Source organism: Perognathus longimembris, chromosome 3 (assembly GCF_023159225.1).
Source record: "Perognathus longimembris pacificus isolate PPM17 chromosome 3, ASM2315922v1, whole genome shotgun sequence".
Lineage (NCBI taxonomy): Eukaryota > Metazoa > Chordata > Mammalia > Rodentia > Heteromyidae > Perognathus > Perognathus longimembris.
Genome location: NC_063163.1, coordinates 119,394,753 through 119,408,368, shown reverse-complemented (window position 1 = coordinate 119,408,368; position 13,616 = coordinate 119,394,753).

Here is a 13,616-nt window from a genome sequence, read left to right as displayed (position 1 = left end):
CTCCATAGCACTAGCTGGCCGCAGGCAATGATACCCCTAGCCCACCTGGGATGAAAGGTGGACAATGAAATACTCGGCATGGTTATATCTTGGGCCCTATTCTAACGACTCTTGAGTTTCCCATTCTCTTGATTTCATCTCTTAGGACATGAAAACATACATAGGGCCTGATCTCTCTGAATTTAGCTCTTTTTTCCTTTGTTATTGGTAGAGCTTCAGTTCATCTCCTAGATTCTTATAGAAATAGTGAATGTCTATTTGTTCAGGGGAAGGAGATTATTTTGAGAGCCAGAGGCTTACAGTCATTCTTGACCTAGGCTCATACATTGCTCTATGTTTCTATCAATATATAGGAAGGGGAACTGTTTGGATTTTCCAACACGTCTCTGAAGTTCTTATGATTAAGATTGTGCCTCTAATAAAATTCACAAAAAATGAATCATTCACAAGCGTTCATTGTCTTTGAGGTTCTTTTGTTGCTTCTTGCAGTGGAACATTTAGCTTTGTTCAAAGGATGGGGTGTTGACAAATGGAATACTTTTAGAAGATGAAAACACATTTATCCCATACTCTTGAACTGAACAGTTTTAGTGGTAGAAGTCACATAATTTACTTTACGGTTGAAAATGTGCAAAACACACAAAACAGGCCCACTGCTGGTGTTTAGAGCAATCGTGGGGGTGGGAGATGAGGGTGTTTGAGAAAAATCTCACCACTAACTCTTCCAGTTCAAGGTGGAAATCTCCTTTAGAATGGCATTCAAAAAATATTCTTCCAGGTTGGTAGTGTTCATTACATTATTTCTATGTCCTCGTATACAAATAGGACCTGGCATCATCTTTCCCTGTGGAACAAGATCATTATTTCAAAGAATGACCTCATGCTTGGACACTGGGTTTTCTTCCTCCCCCCTCCCCACTCTACAAATTAAAGAATTTCCCATATTTTGCTCACATGGATATTCGTTTGCCCAGACTGTGTGTTAAGGGCTGCATCCATAATAAACATCTATCACACGGTAAAATGGCGAGACTTCCCTAAAACAATGTCACATTAGAGAGTGGGCCAGACAGCATGGGAGGTATAGGGGACCCCAGGAGAAGGTGAATGAAACCCTTCCCACTTCTACCACGGGACAATTAAATGGCAGACGCTTTTGTTGGACTAATCATTTTAACATTTTATTTTCAGACACGTTAAGCCCCCAAATGAAAGAAGAGACTGAGGCCTGTTGCCACAAACCCGTAGATCCGAACTTGTGTTGATAGAGCACACAAGCTGGTGTCTATAGGTCTGTGTCTGATAGGCAATCTCCCAGCCTCAGGGCCCTGTCCGGGCGCCACCCACCCATGCCCCCCGACTCCTTCTCGTCTCCTTCTGCACCCGTAGCTCCTTTTCCAGAGCGGGAGAGACGGGAAGTGCGGCTGCCGTGGAGGAAGGAGATCTTTGGGGCGGGGGGGCGGTGAGGGGGCCGGGACGGATGAGGTTCGTAGTAGGCTCAGCCTCACTTCCCTCTCTCTTCCATCTGGTCTCAGGGGTCAGAGAAGGCTAGCTGTGAGTGAGACAGAAAGTGTCCCCCAGATTCAGACAACTGACGGGGAGCGACGAGTAGCTAGACTGGCAGACAAAGGCTTGTTTTGTGTTCTCGCATCCTGACTGCTTGTTTTCAAGGTGACCACACTCATTTTGGAAAGTGGCAGAGATTGCTTGACAGCACCCAGTCTCGCTCTAGCTTGAGTTCCACCTCGCAGCAAGCCTTCCCTCTCCTCCCGTTTCCCGGGACTGACTGTAGTCTGCCCTGCTCTCAACACCATGGCTGCCCCAGCCATTCCCCCACCTGCGTAACTAGGTACACCTTTGCACAAACAGAGCCGGGTAAGAAAATGGATTCCGTTTATTGTATTGTGTTTAAGATATGTGCCCTGTTTAGGTTCACATTCATTTGTGGCAGGAACTGTTTTTTGTAACTCTCTATCATGTTTAAAGGGCTGGAATGAAAATAATTTTATCCCCTTGCCTCTTAAATGTCATGATTTTGCCAGGATTGGCAAGCCAAGCTAACCACACATCAAAGCAAAACTGGCTATATTTGTCTCATTCCAGCAATGTGAGCTGAGGAATCTATAAACAGAGCCCGTATTGAAAAAGCTTGTGTTCTGTTTAGGTCACACATAGTACCAGGAATTACCTTCAGATGTGTGTGTGTGTGTGTGTGTGTGTGTGTGTGTGTGTGTGTGTGAAACCTCTTCTAGCAGCAACAACAAAAGAGTCGATATGAAACAGTTGTTGGGTTAGTATCAAAAAAGAATTCTAAATTCCAATGGACCTATTGTGTCTCCTTCTCTTAAGAGTCATACTGTTCAGGGATAAGCTAGAACTCTAGGTCAAGTGTTCGGAAGTCATATTCTGTGTTCCTACCGTGGGAAGGTGCAGGTCTGTAGAGCAGGGTTTGGTCGGCGCTCTCTGGAAACGCTAGGATGTGCGAGTATTGTTTCCATGCATTTCCGCTGTGTGTGTTTTCTATAGCATTAGGAGTGTTGTCTGCAGGTCTCAACTTGCAACTTTCCAAGTTATCATTCTTTCCCATGGAAAGGTGGAATGTGATGGCCAGAAGAGAAAGACTGTCCTGACTGGGGTGCGTCACGTAGGACTGTTTGTCCAAGGCCTTTAATCACCCATTAAGCAAGCAGTCTGCCTGGTGGATTTGGCACATCTCTTTGAAATGCTTGTCTGGGAATGAGTGAACTGCCAACAAGCGAAGCCTGCACCTTCCCCGGGGGGAGACACTTGTTTGAGGCAAGCAGCACGCCGCTTCCACTGGCCGTCCTTGGGCTTGCTGTCAGGTACTCTGCTGACGGGTTACGGAGTTGGTCATGGGTCCATGGGGATTCCGAGATCCCAACGTTTCCTGCTGAGGGACAGTAGAGGAGAGCAGGAAGGTGAAGAGGGGATTGCTAGTGGTTTTGGTAAATCCATTATCCCAATGGGCAAGACTTATGTTAGCGCCTCTACCCTTTCAAAGACGTTATTTGTTTCATCTGGTTAGAAAATAAGTCTTGAAAAAGCCCAAAGCTTTGGACCTGAGCCATAATAAACAGGATATGAAATCTTTTACTTGATGATGAAATCCAGTATTTTCCCATCTTCCATGGGTCATGAATGAATGGTCTCTAGATTTTAATGTTCTCTCCGGGGCGCCCTCAGATCGCACCACGTCTACAGGGAGAAGTGGAAAGGAAAATAATTTCAGAAAATCTCTGAAAATAGGTTTCAATTGGTAAATTAGGATGGAGGTCTAGAGAGAAGGTCAGTAAAGCAAATCCATTAGGATCCGCAGAACATCACTATTCAAACATATTTAGCTCCAGTGGCTCACACCTGTGATCCTAGCTATTCAGGAGGTTGAGATCTGAGGATCACAGTTCGAAGCCAGCCCAGGCAGGAGAGTCCGTGAGCTTCTTATCTCCAATTAACCACCAGAAAGCTGGAAGTGGAGCTGTGGCTCAAAGTGGTACAGTGCTAGCCTTGAGTGAAAAATCTGATGGGTAGCTCTCAGGCCAGGAGTTCAAGCCCCACGACTGGCAAAAACAAATAAGCAAGCCACGAAAATAACCCAAACATATTTAGAATACCAAGATGCTGTTTATATTAGTGTTTTTTTCAAAGACAGAAACATGTAGTTCCTATTCTGAGGATTCCATTTGATCAACCAACTCACTGTATCATCTGTGTGTGGTAGGAGGGAAGCTCAATTCCGCTTTGAAGGGTTTCTTGTTTGTTATTTCAGGATTAATAAATACATTTCTTACATAGGAATGTTAGTATGAGTATGAGAGAATTCACTTTACATTTTTAAAATTTATATGATTTTGTATTTCTCTAAAGTGCGCCCCTCGTTAAGGTTCTTTAATATTTGTTAAGTCATATGGATTCTTGTCTTCTTACCATATTTTATTTCCTCAAATGTCACCTGGCCTCTATAGTTAAGATTTTAAAAGCTTCTTGCTAAAATTTTTTACAGAGAACACAGTGTGAATGGTTCTTCAAAGATGTTCAGAGGGTTATTGGCATTTAAAGGAGGTTTATAAGAGTGAGATGGAAAAAAAAAGCCACTTTTTACTTTTGACTCGATAAAGTCAAAATCACTTGCTTACTCACTGTCACTCAAGAAACCTTGATGAGTTCTTCTTCGCACTCATCAGCTTGCCGAATGACAAAGGCATGACTCCTACTCAAAAAAATAGATGGTCTAGTCAGGGACCCCTTTTCTGAACTACATGTCAGCCCATAGAGACAGGTGTTTTAACGAATCCCATGGTTTAATTATGATCATCTATCTACCTATCTATCTACCTGACTTCCGAACATCCAATCAAATACAGGACACGCTTCCTAATAGTTTCTGGGTTCCAAATCCTGAGGACTCACAACATTGCTTCAGATTTATCCTCACTTCACTCAAAACCTCAGTTTTTAAAGTAAAAGGATACAAAAGATTCTGCCCAGCTGAAAATAGAAAGCGGCTGTCATCCTGTAAATACGACTTGTTATTTTATTTTTTACTTTCCCTTTTCAAGAAGAATTTTTATGACATCATCCCATATCATAATTGCATGTTGTTATTACATGCCTACAAATATTTACACTAATTATGTAATGAGCCATAATTGCACTAATACAGGATAATGGGCTAAAATCAGGGTAAATAAAGGAGGAAATTCACACAACCCAAAGAGCAGACTATTGAAAACCATTAGCATTCTAGCAGCGGTATCTTTGTATCTTTGAACTTCCCCCCACCAAAATAATCCCCCGGAAGAAGGTTGTACACAGAGAAAAATACATTTTCCTCTTTCCAGGTATTTAAAAACAGCCTAGGCTCCAGAGTTAGGTGATTTGCCAGCATTCTAGTGTGGTGGAGTTTATGCTGGTTTTGCTAACCCTTTGCCACCTACCCCCTGCCTTGTTTCCTGTTGTGTGTTTACAGAACTAGGCAAATACAAAGAAAAAACACTGTATTTTCTTTTTGTGTTCCTGTGCCTGCAAAGTGGGGCATCCATAGACAGACCCCTCAGAGCAACTCCCTGACTTTCCAGAGGAGAGCCAGGACAAAACCCAGCCAGGCTGAGTTCATCCTCTCCATTGTTTTCTCTCCTTGGAATCTTGAGAGCAAATCAACCTTACCAGGAGTAAATAATGTTGGGACTGGACCTAGAAATCATGCTAGGATTCACTCGAGGCTCATTTACACTGCTCTCCACTCACGCACACATTCTTGCTTTCACTTAACAACAGCTTTTTTAAGAAGCCTATTCTGCAGTGTGCCCTGTCCTAGCCATGCCAGTGGGACTCGGGTTGCAGAATGAGCAGCGTGTGTCCGTCTCCTCACAGCTTGGGGTCTGATGATTGACATAAACAGATAGAGCACAATGCAAGGCACTAGATGTGGGAATCAGATGGGAGACGTGTACATGGTAGAAGGAGGCGCACAGAGAAAGAACTGTCTGGACTGAGACCTGAAGGATACATGGGAAATTTCTTGGTGGAACTAACCTTCTAGACATTCTCCCCTGCCCCGAACTAGGTGAGCTGTGAGAACACGTCCTTCTCTGGGCTAGTGGGATACCATGCACGCATGGGATAGCATACACACCCGCTCTAGGTTGGTGGGAGAGCTTGCACACACACTCTAGGTTGGTGGGGGAGCGTGCACACCCGCTCTAGGTTGGTGGGAGAGCGTGCACACCTGCTCTGCAGCCCTGGGACCCAGATGTTGAGTAGAACCCGCTAGATAGAGTTATCTGTGTCTCGTGTGTTCAGATTGTCCTCCATCTGTGCTTGCCGACGACTAGTCCTTTCCAGTCCAAACCGGAGCCTCCTGTGCAAGCAGGGGAATCTATCCAGGCAAGCGCCGCTCCTTCAGGGGAGGACAGCCCTGCACACACGTGTGAGCTGACATGGATGCGGGAAGTCGTCAGCCTTGGAGTAGACGCCTGGCCTCCCGTCTTGTGAAGGCCTGAAGAGAAAGGGAAGATCCGGTTTAAACGCAACAAACAAACAGACATAGCAGCAGGACAGTTTACCATGATATGTCATAAAGAAAAAAGCAAGACACCATGCCACTTGTCTCCGAGTTCCTGTTCCATCTCCTGGCTGCTCTCGGGGCACCATGGTGGCCCAATTCAGCTCTCTGTCGGAGCGGAATTGGTTTGCTGGTATTTTTGTTCTTTCTTTCCTCTCTGGCCTGTTTCCTAATTGTGCTAAGTGTATTTGCAGGCTGTAGGCCTGTGTAACAGTTTGGCTGCCTGCAGACAGCTATCGCTCTAATAAAGACTCCAAGATTCAACCTCTCAACAGAGAAAAGTAAAGAGGCATATTTTCATACATTCCTAAGCAAATTCCTGATAAAGCACAGAAACAGTCAACTCTGAAAGAAAAGGAAATTTATGAATTTGGGAGTTATGTAATGTAGATGATAAACACCACTGGACGGATGTTGGAGCTGCCTTCTCTAATATTTGCTTATCTCTACTTTGTTTCGGATCTATTTTCTTTATCTTTGCACCATGTTTTTATTTAAGCCGTTTCCCCTGTCTTTATCGATCCTTTGCAGATTTCAGTGTGGAGGGTGTAGTGCCCCACCACTCTAATTCCAGCTATTCTAGAGGTGGGCATCTAGAGAATCAGGATTCGAGGCTAGCCTGGAAGGAAATGTTAGTGCAACCCTCTCCCAAGAAATAAGGTGCGACGGTTTGAGTTTATAATCCCAACCATGTGGGAGGCAGAAAGTGGAAAATTTCTATCTGAGGCTGGCCCCGACATGGGACACACTCTCTCTCTCTCTCTCTCTCTCTCTCTCTCTGTCTCTCTCTCTGTCTCTCTCTGTCTCTCTCTCTCTCTATATATATATATGTGTGTGTGTAGTTTATAACGGAACATTTGTTTTCCTAATTTATTTTGCCTCCACCCAGTTGTCCCAGTTTAAACATCGGTGTACTTTTCTATGCATGCATGGATATCAGAAGCCATTACATTGGTAGAATCTACAGTGCCATAAATTTATGCACAAACAAAATCCAAGAAGTCCAATCCCCCAAATCAGCTACACGGTGATTCAAGCCAGCTTTTTTGCGTTGTCTTCTTTATCGCCAGACCCTTTGCTGTGTTGGTTGTCCCTAATGATTGGCCCCCATAGGTGACAGCATGAAGAGCTACTCTAAGACCAACTTGTAATGGCATTGCTTATGACGCAGTAGCTTCCCTGCCAGTGTGACTGCATGCGCCCAGGTTGAGGTAGTAGGTTGTATAGTTTAGAATTACATCAAGGGAGATAACTGTACAGCCTCCTAGCTTTCCTTGGGTCTTGCACAAAGCAACATGGAGAAAATGATCATGACTCCTCTGGGATTTTTTTTTTTTGCCCCACCCCCAGCCCCAAGAAAACCTGTGAAAGGTAAGATTGGGCAAAGTCATTGTTACCACTATTTTAGCATCCAGTTTTTGTCTAGTTCTTATACCCATGCCATCTATGCAATCCTGTTCAGTTTCTTTGGGCTGGATTCCGTTCTAGCAAAAATGTGAGACAATGAGGGGTTTGGGCTACCATGTATCCCTTGTCAGGACAACAATGTTTAGCAGACCACATGGAGTCTCGGTGACACGTGACAGTCCACAGGTCCCAGGCTGGGAGCTCACGGACAGGTGGTGGGGGCTGTGGACTTGCTCTAGCCCGTGTGGCCTGGCTCATCCCGCCCCCAGACTAGCGCTAGGATGCTCGCAGCCACCGGTCTGCTCTGCGTAGCACATTTCCCAACAGTCGAGACTCCACACACAGGGATAGGCAGCAAGGAGAGGAGGGACAAGAACACACGCGCGTGGCTTGGGGATTTTGTACGTTTCAGTTGGTTTGGGGTTCACTAATATCTCAATGGCTAGGGGAAGTCACATAGCTAATCCTAGCATCGTAATGGGAGATACGGCAAATATTCCTGGCAATGGACATGAGTAAGAAAAGATATTGTAGCCAAGCAATGGTGGCTCACGCCTGTAATCCTGGCTTCTCAGGAGGCTGAGATCTGAGGATTACGGTTCGAGCCAGCTAGAGTGGGAAAGTCCATGAGACTTTCGTTTTTCCAATTAAGCAAAGAAAAAACAAAAGCCAGAGGTGGAGCTGTGACTAAGTGGTAGAGTGCTAGCCTGGAGCAAAAAAGCTCAGAGAAAGCACAGGTTCAATCCTCAGGACCCCCCACCCAACACACACACACACACACACACACACACACACACACACACACAATACACACACAGGTATTGCGCATGTGGGCCGTTTGTATAGTCTTGTTGCACTTTCTTGGATAGCATCAAATTGAAAAGAACACTGTGTTCTCCACCTCAGGAGACTTTCAAGTTCAAAAGCCGTGTTTTTTGTTTTTGTTTTTTTTTTTAATATTCTCATTTTGGGTTTTAGGCTAAGCGTGTCTTAAATACTATTTTATAGTTTCGTCGCCGAGACATGTCCCAATCCTCTGTGGAAAATGCCAAGAGACTGGAGTGGTAGCCAGTGGCTAGGATCTCCAAATCTAAGCTAGGTCATGGGGATAGCTAGCGGCAGGGATGCTAGACCTGTGACCTCTCCTAGACTAACCTCAGCTTACCATGAGCTTATGACCAGCAAAAGTGGTATTGGCTTCCAACTCTGTCAGAACTGGGTTACTCCATGCTCTGACGCATTTCAGGGGAGAATGCAAATAGAAAGTGCTTAATGAGGTAATTTGACCCATATTTTGTGATAGCTTAACCTACTACTACCTAATGCACATCAAGGAGAATGGTACGTAGCGCTACTTGCACGCCTGGAGTTCTTCCCCGCCCCTCACCCTCACCACCCCACCATTTACAAAGCTTTTTTTTCTTTTTTATATCGGGTTATCTTGCTGTTTAAGACAGTATGATCCTCTTCCTTTCAGTGTCATCAGCCTGGGTGGGTTCACGTGCCACTTCCAATAGCATGCCAGTGTTTGCATGCTTTGCATCTAAAAGCAAAGTAAATTGAATAGGATGTGTTTCTCCTAGCTTTGGCAATAGGGTTGTAGCTATCAGAATTGAAACGATGCCATGCTTGCTTCCAGAATGCCACCTTGTCTAAGAACTTACACACTGTTGTACGTTTTAGCCCAAAGCTTGTTGTAGGACAAAGAGTTTGAGGACTGCAAGGAAAGTGAATTATGCTGGCAATCACTTTAGTCATATCTTGGTATCAATTTCAGCAGAAATGGATGGGTAAAATATCTCCCCAAATGATTCATTCCTTTTCTTCGTTTTTGGTGAGTAGGTGTTCTGTCTCTTCAGGGAAACTGTTCACTGAATTTTATGTAACTGACAATCATTCCTCATCCCAGAAATGCAAAATATACCATTAATATAAATCACCATCGTGTGTTCTGGGAATTCATTTTAGGATTTAAAAGGGAAAAGGAAAGTTCCATCAAGCTTGCTTTTCAGATATCATGAAGTTATAATACCTCTACAGGCAGTGGAAAGGCTATTTGGCCTTTTCAGAACCTGTGCATTTGCCCTGGTGTGCTCTGGTGCATTGAGAAGCTTCAGAACACGTAAGTTTCTGCTGGCCTCTTGGCCTTCATTGAACGAGGAATCTTTTCCTAATGCAGTTTAAGGAGATGGGCCAATTAGAAAACCAGTTTCATGAAACATCTTGAAAATGGGTCATCTGTGCTTGGTAAATTTCAGGCATCAGATTTCTTGTTACTCAGTTTATTAGTAGAGATGTTCATCGCAAATCTTCGAGTACTGGGCAGGCATGCGTTTGCAGGCTTCTTTTTTTGTAAGTTCTAGGGTTTTGCACTCAGCTCTTCTTCATGCTTGCTAGGCAGGCGCATGGCCACCCAGCCCTCTTTTGTGCACTGGTAATTTTTGAGATAGGATCTCATTTCATGACTAGACCTCTACCTGGACACAGCGCTCATGCCTTAAGCTTCCTGCCTTGTATGCCAGGGCTGGTCTGGAATGTGAGCCTCCCGATCCCATCCTCCTACGAAGCGAGGCCAGCAGGAGCACCACACCCCGCTGTTCGTTGAGAAGGGGTCTCGAGGGCAAGCCCAGGCTAGCCTTCAAACTGCAGCTCTCCCGTTTTAGCCTCCCAGTTAGCGAGGCTTACGGCGGTGAGCCACTGGCTCTCGGATGTAAGTCTTTCTCGTAAGGACAAGCACTAGCCTTCTTCTGGCCAGCTTTGGCTCATTGCCTTCCTTGAGCTTTGTAGAAACTCAAGGAGACAGGAGGAAAGCAGGGGATTAAAATAAAATTCAACCACCAAGTATTTTCTAAGTATTAAATGTAAGTTCTGACTGCAATTAGGCTATCACCCTGTCTGTGTTATCGGGGAATGAAATGTATTTATGGGCAGCAGTGGTTCATACAAGCAGAGCTTCTTAATTTCAAGTGTTGCGTGCTTAGGCTGAGGGTTAGAAGTTTGGGGATCACGTCCCCTTTTTTCATGAAATACGTGAGGTCCTTCCTCCAGTTGTAGTGGCAAAAACGATCATTGAAATGTACTGTGGTCTTCCTTCACGGATACCGACCCTGAGCTGCAGCACCGTGGAGGGGGAGTTTTAGACGCGGAGGTACTGTGCAAACGCCGGGAGTTCTGACCACAAGCATCATCCGCCCAAAGGCAGTGTCCCTCCACAGCACACTGAGGCAAGTCGGCGCGATGCCGGTACCCACCCTGGCTCTGAGGTAGTCAGGCTGTGTGAGCTTGCTGCACTTCTGTGTTCTGAGATGTCAACTCGCGGGATGGGATTGGATGGCTCCTGAGGTGCTGGCTCAGAGCGCTCGATGCCGTGGGTTTCCTCTGTGGTGTTCAGGGGACACGTTTGCAATAGGGTTGCCACCTTAAGCTACTCACCTGCCAGGCCCAGGGAAACTAGGAAATGGTAACTGGCCCCCCACCCCCAACTCCCCGCTCCTTCCGTGTCTGCAGATCCCGCTGGACTAATAAAGCAAAGTAGATTTGTTTCTGCCAAGGTAATGTCTGCAGTCAGGCACCGTGTGTCACTTTCCAGCGTGGATTGCCTCCGTAGTAAACACGGACGGGCTGTGTGAAACTCACCGCCTCTTCCCCTGGCTTCCCTTTTGTGCTCTTTCTCAACAAAAATTATGTGCTTCGTGCTCCAGTGCCAACTGCAGTATGGAGCACATGAGAGCTTCCGTGGCCCTTCTCAACCCCTCTCCATCAGTCACAGAACTCCCACTGTTCCGTGCTAATGCAAAATGCAATAACGTTTAGCATCAGAACATCTCTGAGTCAAGAGGTTAAGGGAAAACACATCTTCCTTTGTGTTCCTGCAGCTCTGATACTGTTAATGGCAAAAACACCATGGAGACAAATAGATCTCTCTTTATTCAGCAAGCTTTGAGTGAAGAGAAAATATATATGACATCTTTACAGCCCTGTGCATTAGGGCGGTGGAGGAGGGGAGGGGGTCACATGGTCTCGTGGTTGATAAGGCTTCTGCTTCGTGGAGAGGGAAGATCGGTCTCCTCCATTTTCTTCCTGTTGCTTTAATAAATAACTTCCAAGTTCAAATGCAGGGGTGAGGGGTGGGAGATAACCTTCCAAGGTACAAACTCAGAGAAAGGAGACTCTGGATACAGACATAGAAAGCTTTATGGTTTTTCCTTTCCTTCCCTTCTTCCCTTCCCTTCCCTTCCCTTCCCTTCCCTTCCCTTCCCTTCCCTTCCCTTCCCTTCCCTTCCCTTCCCTTCCCTTCCTTCCCTTCCCTTCCCTTCCCTTCCCTTCCCTTCCCTTCCCTTCCCTTCCCTTCCCTTCCCTTCCCTCCCTCCCTTCCTTCCTTCCTTCTCCTCTTTCTTTCCTTCTTTTTTTCTCTCTCTTTCTTTCTTCCTATCTTTCTTTCTCTCTCTCTTTCTTTCTTTCTTTCTTTCTTTCTTTCTTTCTTTCTTTCTTTCTAAATATCACTCAAAGAGATGGCGCAGCTCTCCCTTTGCTTCCTTTGCCTTCCTTGTGGGCAGATTGCCTTTCTATGCTGTCTACTTTAGACACAAGGAATGTGAATTCATACATTTGTGGAAAGAAACCAAGGAGGGGAAGAAAACCCCCAATAAATTCCTATTCTATTGAGACTTGACTTGGAGATTATCTGAAAGTAGATTATAAGATCATATAAAGATCCTATGAAAACTGGGCGTGGTGGTTCACGCCTGTGTCCCGGCTCCGAGGGGAAACGATCGTGAGGATCGTGACTCGAGGCGGGACTGAGCTGATGGTGAGCCAGACACCCCCTCTTCAAATAAGCTCCGCAGGGTGGTGCACCCCTGCAATCCAAGCTATGTGGAAGGTAAAGATAGGCACCTCACCATCGGAGGCAGGCCGGGGGGTGGGGGGAGGGGAATGTGGAAAACAACAAAAGCCCAAATGGGCTCGGGGCGTGACACTGATGGCACCGGGCCCTGAGCTCAAACTGCAGTGTCATCAGAAGAAAGAAACAAAAATGTTCCGTAAGCTCACACTATCCATTTACTCCAGAATATCCCCAAGGGAAAACCCCTTAGGTTTGATCAATTCTTGTTTTTATTGACCAGAAATTAAAATTTAAGGGTTGTATTTCCATAGGTCCTAATTCGTTTTTTTTTCCCTCTGTGATAAAAAAAAGTTCTGAATCAAGAATCTATTTCCCACGTTATCTGTCTAGCTTGCCACCTCTATCACATCAATAGGAAGTGCCGGTGGCTCGTCCTCTCTGAAGCACCGGGGGACACTGGTGCTGAGTGGGACTCAGTCCTGCCATGCGATGGCCAGGCTGGCTTTTAGGAGGGGCTGGGGCTGGGCCAGCCAGGCCAGTGGGCACTCAGCTCTGACAATGACCCAGAACCTTCCGGACATGTTTCCCAAGCAGGCGGATCCACTGTGATACCAGGGCTCTCGCTGTCATCCAGGTGCAGCCAGGGCCCCCAGACCTGCCGTGCCAATGTCCATCCATCCAGAAAGAGAGGCGAGGGCTTCGGAATGACTCATGGTCCTAGGAAGAAGGCCCCGAGGGTCCGTGGCTGCCATCTGAAAATCCGGATACAACGTAGGGAATTCACATCCCAACTTGAATTCCACATTGGACAGCTCAGGCTCCGTGGGCAGCCAGGGTAGATCAGAAGTAGGCAGCTGCTAGCAACGTCACAGCATCAATGGCCACGCAAGTGGTATGGTCCAACTCCCACAGGAAGCACCCAGCCCCACCCTGACTCAGGGATTTCTTATGCATAAATAAGTAATGGATCTTAAACCCCAGGAGAGAGTTCCAGAGCCACATGACAACGGTGAAGTTCACGGCTCGGCGGGTGTGGAGAAGCCCGCTCAGCCCTGCATGGCCGTCACTTGTGTCTAACGCGGACGATCGGCCGAGTGTTTCTCCGACCTTCATTTTGTGAAAATCTTTTCCCCCAAAGCAAATTGTGCCCCGTTCTCCCACCCCAAAACCAAGTTAAAAAGGCGACGTGCTGAATTGAAGTGACGGGAAGAGAGAGCCTGTGATTTGTTGGAAGGCGGACGTCCCGTCTCTGGCTGGAAGTTGGGTGGCATTCTGGAGAAA